Below are 9,839 nucleotides of genomic sequence, written 5' to 3'. Positions count from 1 at the left end.
ACCGCAGCCGCCGGCCCCCCTGCAAACAATTACGTTTCTGCGCATGACAGCTGCACCTCGTCGCCGACAATGTTTTCGGCGCACGACAGCCCGTCAATGACAACTTTTAAACCTGTGATGGCCGCTTGCCAACCACTAGTAATGCTATTATTATTATTATTATTATTATTGCTTTTATTCGGTGCATGACGGCCACCATGGGTGAATATATCGGGGCCGAATTTTGGCCCTAGTGCACCCCCGTTATGTAAGTCCTACTTATGATGTTGATGGTTTGTCGCCCGCTTCTCGTTGAATGTCAAACCTAAATGCGTGTCCTTAAGAACTGGCCTGACTGTTCCACTAGTTTTGGAGGGGAGTGTCTGTCATCCTTTGAAAAGCTAATTTTTTTCTGCATTTTTTCATCTATGTATGTATGTGTGTGATTATTATCGTCGGGGGGGAACAAGGTGTGCGTGGTTATCCCGAATGTTTTGTGATGTCTTTGTTGTGAAAAGCAGGATGAGTGAAAGCAGGTTGTTTGAGCTCAGTGGGAGGTATGAAAATAGCAAGCTCTCCTGCACTTGACCCGAGGACAAGCAGCTCCCACCATTCGGCATTCGAGTGCTGTTGTTGAGCTCCAACAAACATGGCGGAACTGCAGCGGTTGCCAGAGAGGCCAGCCGGGATAAACGTGACGCGTCCGCCGCGCTGCTGAACAAAGCGCTTCCATTTGGACGGTTCCGATTCGAACTGAGCTTTGGTCTTCGCTGAATTTGGGAAAAGCTGCCGGGGGGGGGGTGCAGCTAAGAGCACCTCCACTTGCCGGATGCACCCTGGGCCCGTGTCACTCGACTTTCCCTTTCCCTCTAGGATGGGAAAAACATGCTGCTGCATGACTCCTCACATTAAACGCAACTCTTCGAGAGTCTGATTACGAATGAACAAAGTCGCTTAACGTGTGACTTACTAACTAACCGAAGAAATAAAAACATCTGAAGGTAGCAATGCACTGGTCACCTCAACGTGTTCATGAAGCTGCGAAGCTGAAGTCACCCAGCGCCCCCCCCATAGGGTGGGGAACAAGCTTGGGCCTGTTCTCATCATCATCATCGTCATCCGGGCTTTTCACACATTACAACAGAAACAATCAGACTGCCGTTCGAACACCATACGCCAGACTAGAAGGCCAACAAACCCCAATGGAATCCATCCAAATGAGCTACGCGTTTACCCCCACGATACTGCTTGTCCCCTTTGGGGTCACGGGTGAGGTGGCGCTGATCCAAAATGACTTTGGGGAAGATGCGGTGACCGGACGCCGTGACATTGCACGGCAAAAAGAACAACCGTTGCATTCACACTCACAGTTGCACCTGGAGAGAAGTGAAAGTCTTCCTTTCAACTCCCATGCGTGTTTTTGGAATGGAGGAGGGAGGCCGGAGTTGCCCGGAAATACACACGCGCGCAGTAGACTCGGATGAGATTCCAACCCAGAATCTCTCCACGATGAGCCAGACATGCAAAGGAACACTTGAACGCCAAAGTATTTCTTCTCCAATTGGATTCTCTCGTCAAAGTGTTTGTTTGTTTGTTTTGTTTGTTTATTGAACATAAAACATATACAGTAATAATTTGACAGAAAATAAGGTAAATAAAATAGTAAAGAGGAAAGAGAAATTAGTCATCATTCAATACAGTTATTATGTTCAAGGGAGTAGGAAGAAGTAAAGAACTTATCTAGTCCTACCCCGTAGTGGATGCATGGGGGGAAAAAAATCCTCATACACTCACATCTCCCTTGCGCAGTAATCTGTTATCATTTCTGTCGCTATAACAACAGGCTAAAGGCAAGTTTTTTTAATTAAGAGCAGGCGTTGAGCTAACATAACAAAGTCGGCTCGTTGTTTGTTCTCAGCGTGTATTTGTCAGGAACAGGAGCGGCAGTAAAGATTAGGCTGCAAAGCCAGTTAGGAGGACTTTTCATTTACTGTTTACTCTGCGTGTGTGTGTGTGTGTGTGTGTGTGTGTGTGTGTGTGTGTGTGTGTGTGTGTGTGTGTGTGTGTTCAATTGTGGAAAATTAGAAGACCATGTGAGATATTAAAAAAAAAAAAAAAAAAAATAGGCATCAGGTAAGCAATATCCTTCCAACTCACAGATATTGTGAAAAGGAAACTGATCCGAAATGGGTTAGAAAGAGCTGTCCAGCGTAGCACATTCGAGGTAGGCTAAATAAAGGTCCTAAGGCTTCATGAGCATACAAGGATTGGAGCTTCCAAAATGCGCCCGATAAACGAGGTGGAGCAGTGGTGAAAAATCCGTCACGTGGCACATGGCAAGTGTCAAGTCCACTTCTCACCTTCTTTCCTCATTTTCATTTGCTTGTTTAAGATTTCTCGCCTCGTGTTTTTCAGACAAATATTGACTGCAATTATGACTTTATGAGCGCCTTAGTGTAGGTTGGTGATAAACGATGGTGCATTTCGACAATTTGGGTCAGATCGCACAAACGGAACTTTGTTGTCAACCGCTGACCCTCACGTATTTATTGACGCGCTTCTCATACTCATTTTCATCCCTGAAGGGAGAGTCTGCTTTTACTCAAACAAGAAATCCAAATCATAACCATGCTGTGGGTGGTGTGTGTGTGTGTGTGTGTGTGTGGGGGGGGGGATGCCCCCTCCCCCACAAAAAAAACATCAATATCACAATGTATTGTATTGTTGGCGCAAACAATACCGTATCGATATGCAGGGCCGGACTACGACGATCCTCGTGAGGAACAAATGGATGGATGCAGAAGGAAAATGGCTTTTATTCACCCGGAGCTGCAAATTTTACAATCATTCAATGAATTCCACTGAGAATAAAGAAATGTAACTGTACAGCAACGCGTCGAAAGGACTTTTGCCCCGAGCCAAATCCCAAATGCTTCTCCGGTTTCACCTGTCGCGGATGAAAGGTTACAGCGCATTGATTTTGTCGCTCGGCTTCTCACCCAACCGCCGTCCGTGTTCCTGTCGTCGCTCTCAGCGTCGTCAAGAGAGCAAACGTCAGTCGGTTTTCTTTCTCGACTGGCCCGATCGCATTGTGTTCAACGGGCTGAGGGAGCGGCGAGCGTGCACGCGGCTCAAGATTGATCGGCATACATAACGCGAAGCGGCATCGCTGCTGTTCAGTCACAATGGCCGAAAGAAAATGACTCTTTGCGCAGTAGAGGATCGTTTTCGAAGAGAAACTGAATGACGTGGATGCGGTTTGGAAATTGAACATCATTAGATGTAATAAACGAGCTGGGATGAGTGTGATGAGCCACGACATCAAACGGTCTCCGGCTGCGCTGTGGTTGAAGGAAGTGGAGAAAGTGTCGGCAATTTGGACTCCGCTTCCATTGTTTCAAAAGCTTTCTTTGCCATCCCATGTTCCGTGGGCCCCCACTGGTCGTCATCTGATGACTATTGTGCTCACTTGACAAGGGTTAAGGAGACCGATGCAACCATTTCCGTCAGTTTCAGAGCGTTGCCATGTTGTCCGGCTCCACCCTACAGCATCCTGAAGGAACAGCTACGGGCATCGGAGCCGTGCATGTTGGCCACCCTTCATCGATGCAAACAACAGCCACACAAAAGGGGTCTGCCAAGGACATTTCAAAGGTTTGCCGAGAGCCATTTTGTCCAAAGCGCACAACAATGCGGGCACAATGCGGCCGAAAGCTTTTGCGCTCTCAAAGAGGTATTCGCCCTGTTGTCGGTTGTGTTTTTATGATTGCATCGTTTTGGTTGATGGCCGCAATTGTGAAAAGCCAATTGGGAGACGTCCAAGTATTTTTCATTCTTTCTTTCTTGACTTGAACTGTTTTGTTCATTTGGCTGGGCGGAATGGAATTGGCCAGGCGAGAGTCGGCATTCAGAAGGATCAACGTGCAAACAGAGGAAACGCAGTTTGCCATACTCGGCTAAATGCCAATTTCAAAGAGATGACCTGTGAAAAGGGAACACAAAATAGCATCTAACAGATACACGGAGAAAAATTGACTCGGGAGGGGTCGGGGCGGAAGAAAAATGCTTTTTTTTCCCCACTCTGAACAAAAGTACATTTCACAAGGAGAGTTTAGGAATAGATTTTACTTGCAGAGTCGCTCAAGGATCGAGGAGGACCACACCCCCGACCTTCATCTTGGGAAACGGCCACTCGAGCCAGGCCGCTCCAAATGGGTGGCACAAGAGTCTCCGAAAGCGAACATCAATTAACAGTCAAGGGAGGGTTCGCTGTCCAAGTTTTGATGTCGTTGTTTCTCGGAAAATCTGACGACAGGAAGGGAGGAGACTAATTAGCAGAATCGAATCAGAGAAGGGAAAAGTTCGTGTGTGCGTGTGCGGTACACAATGTGTGTCAGAAAAGTTGCATGACTGAAGTCTCAAAAGATGGACCGTATCATCAAATCTGAGGGGGGGGGTTTTCCCTTTTTTTTGGACCCTTACTGCACTCCAGATGAGCAAGCAGCACATCTGCAACGGCGACAGTTGTGGCAGGACAACTTTGGGCAGTATATGTAAGCGGGGGGCCACCTGGAAGTTCGGCCGGTGCATTTCCGGGCAGGTCCTGGCCATCGCAGCCGCCGGCCCCCCTGCAAACAATTACGTTTCTGCGCATGACAGCTGCACCTCGTCGCCGACAATGTTTTCGGCGCACGACAGCCCGTCAATGACAACTTTTAAACCTGTGATGGCCGCTTGCCAACCACTAGTAATGCTATTATTATTATTATTATTATTATTGCTTTTATTCGGTGCATGACGGCCACCATGGGTGAATATATCGGGGCCGAATTTTGGCCCTAGTGCACCCCCGTTATGTAAGTCCTACTTATGATGTTGATGGTTTGTCGCCCGCTTCTCGTTGAATGTCAAACCTAAATGCGTGTCCTTAAGAACTGGCCTGACTGTTCCACTAGTTTTGGAGGGGAGTGTCTGTCATCCTTTGAAAAGCTAATTTTTTTCTGCATTTTTTCATCTATGTATGTATGTGTGTGATTATTATCGTCGGGGGGGAACAAGGTGTGCGTGGTTATCCCGAATGTTTTGTGATGTCTTTGTTGTGAAAAGCAGGATGAGTGAAAGCAGGTTGTTTGAGCTCAGTGGGAGGTATGAAAATAGCAAGCTCTCCTGCACTTGACCCGAGGACAAGCAGCTCCCACCATTCGGCATTCGAGTGCTGTTGTTGAGCTCCAACAAACATGGCGGAACTGCAGCGGTTGCCAGAGAGGCCAGCCGGGATAAACGTGACGCGTCCGCCGCGCTGCTGAACAAAGCGCTTCCATTTGGACGGTTCCGATTCGAACTGAGCTTTGGTCTTCGCTGAATTTGGGAAAAGCTGCCCCAAATGCATTTACTGTGTTTCAATGTGATTTTAACCATTTTATTTCTGATGTTGTGTGCCTGGAGACAATTTTTTTTTTTTGAGTTACAGAAGCAAATGGTATTGCGTAGTACGTTATGCGTATGTATGGTTTTTTATATATATATATATATATATATATATATATATATACATACACACACATATATATGTATATAGAGTACAGTCTACAATTTTTACGATGAAGCAAAATAAAGACAACATTTAGATCAAAACATTTTTTGCCCAACGGACAATGTCAGACAATATTTTCAGGGACCGGCCTTTAAATACAACAAAATTATATGACATAAACTGCATGAAATTTCTAAACATAATAATAAACACGAATCATGACACGAGGAACGTCCTATCTGACCGCAACACTCAGGTCGCTGAGGTAACGTTTAAACGCGCCTTCAAAATAAGATGCAGGGCAAATACAAAGTGCATGAAATCTACCACTCGCCATCGCCGCATATTATGCAGAGTGGGCTCGGCGCGTGGGAATCTCCCGTTGAGGTCAATCCGTATTTGAAGTAGGACTCCCGATACTGTCTATTCAATGTAGTCTGCTTATTCTTGAAAGTCATATGGTCCTCTTCTGTCTCCTGGCGGGGCCTTTTCCCCATCCCAAAGAAACTTTCCAAAGACGCTTGTTTTTTTTTTTTTTTTACTCATTTTGCTAGTTTCATGTTAGCGGTGACCGATCACCGCGAACGAGAAGCGCACCTGGACCTGCGTCAAGAGTGACATACTGTCGACGGATGCAACAGAGAATCCGGTCATTTTTAAAAATAAAACATCTTTCAGATTCCGAAATGAATAAAACAGAAATCATGTCAGTTATGTATTCTTTCTGTGCGGCCCGGTACCAAATGACCCTTTTGTTGTTGTCGTCGTGGAGTTCCTCCAAGCTATAATCTGTCAGGTCATTTTACCGCATTCTCGAAACATGTTTCTGGGGCACATTTCCTCGTCACTTCATTTTCTTTCATTACTCCCCACGAAAAAAAAAATACAATTTCTGGAGCGGATACGTTCTCCGGAAAAGGTTTTGTCAAAAAGCATCTTTTGTCTTCTTTGATGGAACTCGGCCACGGGATTCAAAATGTCTTGACAGTAATGCACAACCCTGAGTTTGAGAAAATGAAAAAGCTGTACTTTCATCGCTGAAGGCAGGGACAAGACATGGGGCTGTGCGTGCGCCACCCTCTGACTCACAGATGGCCGTGCTAATTGTCAGCGCAGCCCTGAAGCACTAGCACAGAACTTCCCTTGTTTATTCTATTCACCAATCATCAAATGTATGTCGACTACATGCCTTCAAAATTTTTCCTTGAGTCCAAAATTACTGTCAAGAGATTCAGGAATGGGACCAAAACACACCTTGCCTCTTTGCTGTGGGAGCTCAGCGACACGTACATTTCTGACGCGAGATAAGCTAATTCTGTATATCTATTCAGGACATTGACCGAGCAAACATGTTATCTGCATGAAGGTAATTATACGTTGCTGTCACGGTTTAATAAAAAACATTGTTGACTTATTATGCTGTGACACCAGAAGCCGTTATCGCACGCATGCACGCAAACACGCGTACAGGCACTCGCACACGATGCACACGCGCGCGCGCACGCACACACACACACACACACACACACACACACACAAAATAAATAAATAAATATTTTATGTATATATATATATATATATATATATATATAGTGTACTATTAAATGGTGCTGCTAATTAATCGGGACGCCAGTCAAAGTGAAGTGAAGGTGCCGAGGTTAAAAATCAATTGTTTTTGGGATCCCGTGGGAGCAAAGTTGTCTTCTTGTCACAAGAAGAAAAGACTCCAAAAAGTCGAGCGAGCGAGCGAGCGAGCAGTCGGTCGAGCTTTGTTTTGCCGTGGCACCTGCAGTATCTGCAAATCTAATCCCGCCTCACTAATCTTTTTATTCTCCTTCATCTGCCGGCGATGCTTGGCTGGAAGACAATGAAAAGTCATTTGAGAGAACGTCTCCTCTCTCGCCGCTGGGCTGTAATCGGACACTCCAGAATGAATCGCACAAAAATGAATCTTGGTGTGCGCCTCTTGAATTTCTCCGTTCTCTTTAATCAAGTCGTTGCAAATCCAATGGTCCGTCTCGTGTATCAGTTCCAATTTGTCTTGACGGGAAGATCATCATCAAGGCAAATCCAACTTCCCACCAGCTCAGTCAATCTTTTGGATAAAAATCTGCTAACGCGTTGTTATTAGCGTTTCGCTTTATCTTCTACAGTGCGCAAACCGTAATTTGTTGTCGAAAAAGCCTGCGGGAAATGGGTTCTCACAGTGTCATGATTGGCAATCGTTTTTTTTCTTTTTTTTCGTTTGGCGCCCATCCATCTGTTTTGCAGACAACGTCCTGTTTCAGGTGACTGACTGGTCGCATCCCGGTTGAAAGGTCGCCACGCGATCACGGAACCCCTGCTCCGTTTGGTTTTGGATTGCAAGATGAAAGCAGACTGGCCAAACATGCCAATTCTTCAAAGAGACAAAAGCAACATTTGAAAACAGATCTCTCTTTTGTCTGGCATTCTTTTTTGGGGCCTCACTTGGGTTCACGACCTGTTGAGAAATTTGAAATGATCCTTCTGACCTTTTCCTTCCGCTTGTCCGTCTTTGGGTCAGGTCGTGGGGGCGGGGCGGCAGCTTGGGCAGAAACGTACCCGTCCACGGCCTCTTCTTTCACTCATCCGCACGGGAGGCATTGGACGGCCTGCTCGGAGGCCCGCTGTGCGTGCGGTCGTGCGTGCGCGTGTCCAGCATGGGCTGCGTCTTCCCTGGGGCCTCTTCGCGTTGGAACCCCTGACAGCTCCCAACCTGGAGCTTGCTGTGGAAGCAGAGACAGGCACTGGGGCAGCCCCGGTGGGGCTCCCACCGGCGGGTCGCAGCATTTTATCATTTATTTTGTATGTGTCCATGTTTTTGAATATTTGTTGTCGTTTTGTCTCATGAGAAATACATTTTGATTGTGTACCAGCCATTTGCTCATTTGGGCCCTTTGTGCCTTCATATTTGATGACATCTCTGACTGGCCCTTCCAAGTCGAGCGGTTCAAAACGTCGACACGTTTTGAGCGCATTTGGAAGCACGCGACAGCTTTGAAAGGGGTGCCGGTTGTACACGTGAGTCGTCTGCTGGCTTCGCTGACCCCCCTCCCTCCATTTTTCCACACGCCGCCTTTGCGTTTGAGCGCCAGCTAGCTAATTGGCGCCATCGTGTGTTTCAGATGCAAGAGCACAACTCGAAGGCGCGGCAGATTTCAAGCGAGGTGAGCGAAGCCAGCAGCCCCGCAGAGGCGGGCACGCGACACTTCACTTTCGATTGAATTGGACCAAGCCGGGAGCAAATAACTTCAAATGATTCTTTTTTAAATCTCTCAAAATGTTATCCGTTTTACGTTCCCCCGAAATATAGACACCCAAGTCTTCCGTTTGTGTGTGTTGAATCTGCTCTCCAAAATCGATGCTTAAAGTTAAACAAAAAGCTGGAAAACATCCACCTGCTACGGTCCGAATCATAGCCGAACGATACACGCGTCTTTCCTTTTCCGACGGAAGATTTGCGGTACACCGAGAATGATCCGGTCGAATTTCCTTCTCACTGCGCTCGTAAGTGTTTGCACCCATACAATGGCTTGAAGGGTCACACACGCGTCCAATCCGGATGAGTTCGTTCAATCTTCAATCTCTTTCCCCAAGTAAGCAGCGCGACCAAGTTCAGCCCAGCAGCCAAGGTGTGTGGAAGGATGGAAAGAAACATCTCAATCATGCGGGATAGTGGCCCTCCGATTTGGACACCTATGGGCTAAATGCAGTCAGTTGACTTCCCACTTGGTTGCTAGACTTTAGCGACCTTTATCCCCCCTTCTTTTCCAAAAAGTGCCTAATTTCTCCTTTTTTTCTTTTCAAGCTGCGACTTTCCTTTCTGGTGAGTTCGAATCGCTTACTCAAATATCTTGTCCTTGCCATTGGGAGACGTTGACTGAAACGTTTCCACCTTAAAAGAAACGACGATTCACTGGCGGCTGGCTATACATGTGGCGTTTCAACAGCAACAACAGGTGTCGCTGTCTCTAAATTTAGAAAAAAAAAACTCCCGCAAAGTTAACGACCCTCGACTAGAGCAGGACGAGTCTGAGCAAGTTCAACATTAAAATCCCCCGTCCACACATTTGCAATAGAAACTCCGGGCGCTTGAATAACAAAATCTCTTTGGGCCGACAGCAACAAAGCGTGTAAAGCTTCTGTTTTATTGCGCCCCCCCGGGTCCCAACCCTCTCTTGGAAAACGCCTCGGTATCGATAGGATTTGGTGAAACCTTCAGTCAGCGGTCGACGCCCGTTTTATTTTGAAAAGCCGCAAAGGAAACTCATGCCATCACCCTTCGGAGAGCGTCGCGCTCGAGGCG

Source organism: Hippocampus comes, unplaced genomic scaffold (genome assembly GCF_001891065.2).
Source record: "Hippocampus comes isolate QL1 unplaced genomic scaffold, H_comes_QL1_v1.1 scaffold159, whole genome shotgun sequence".
NCBI classification, from domain to species: Eukaryota; Metazoa; Chordata; class Actinopteri; order Syngnathiformes; family Syngnathidae; genus Hippocampus; species Hippocampus comes.
The sequence above is the reverse complement of the archived record's forward strand: the minus strand, read 5'-3'. Positions refer to the sequence as shown.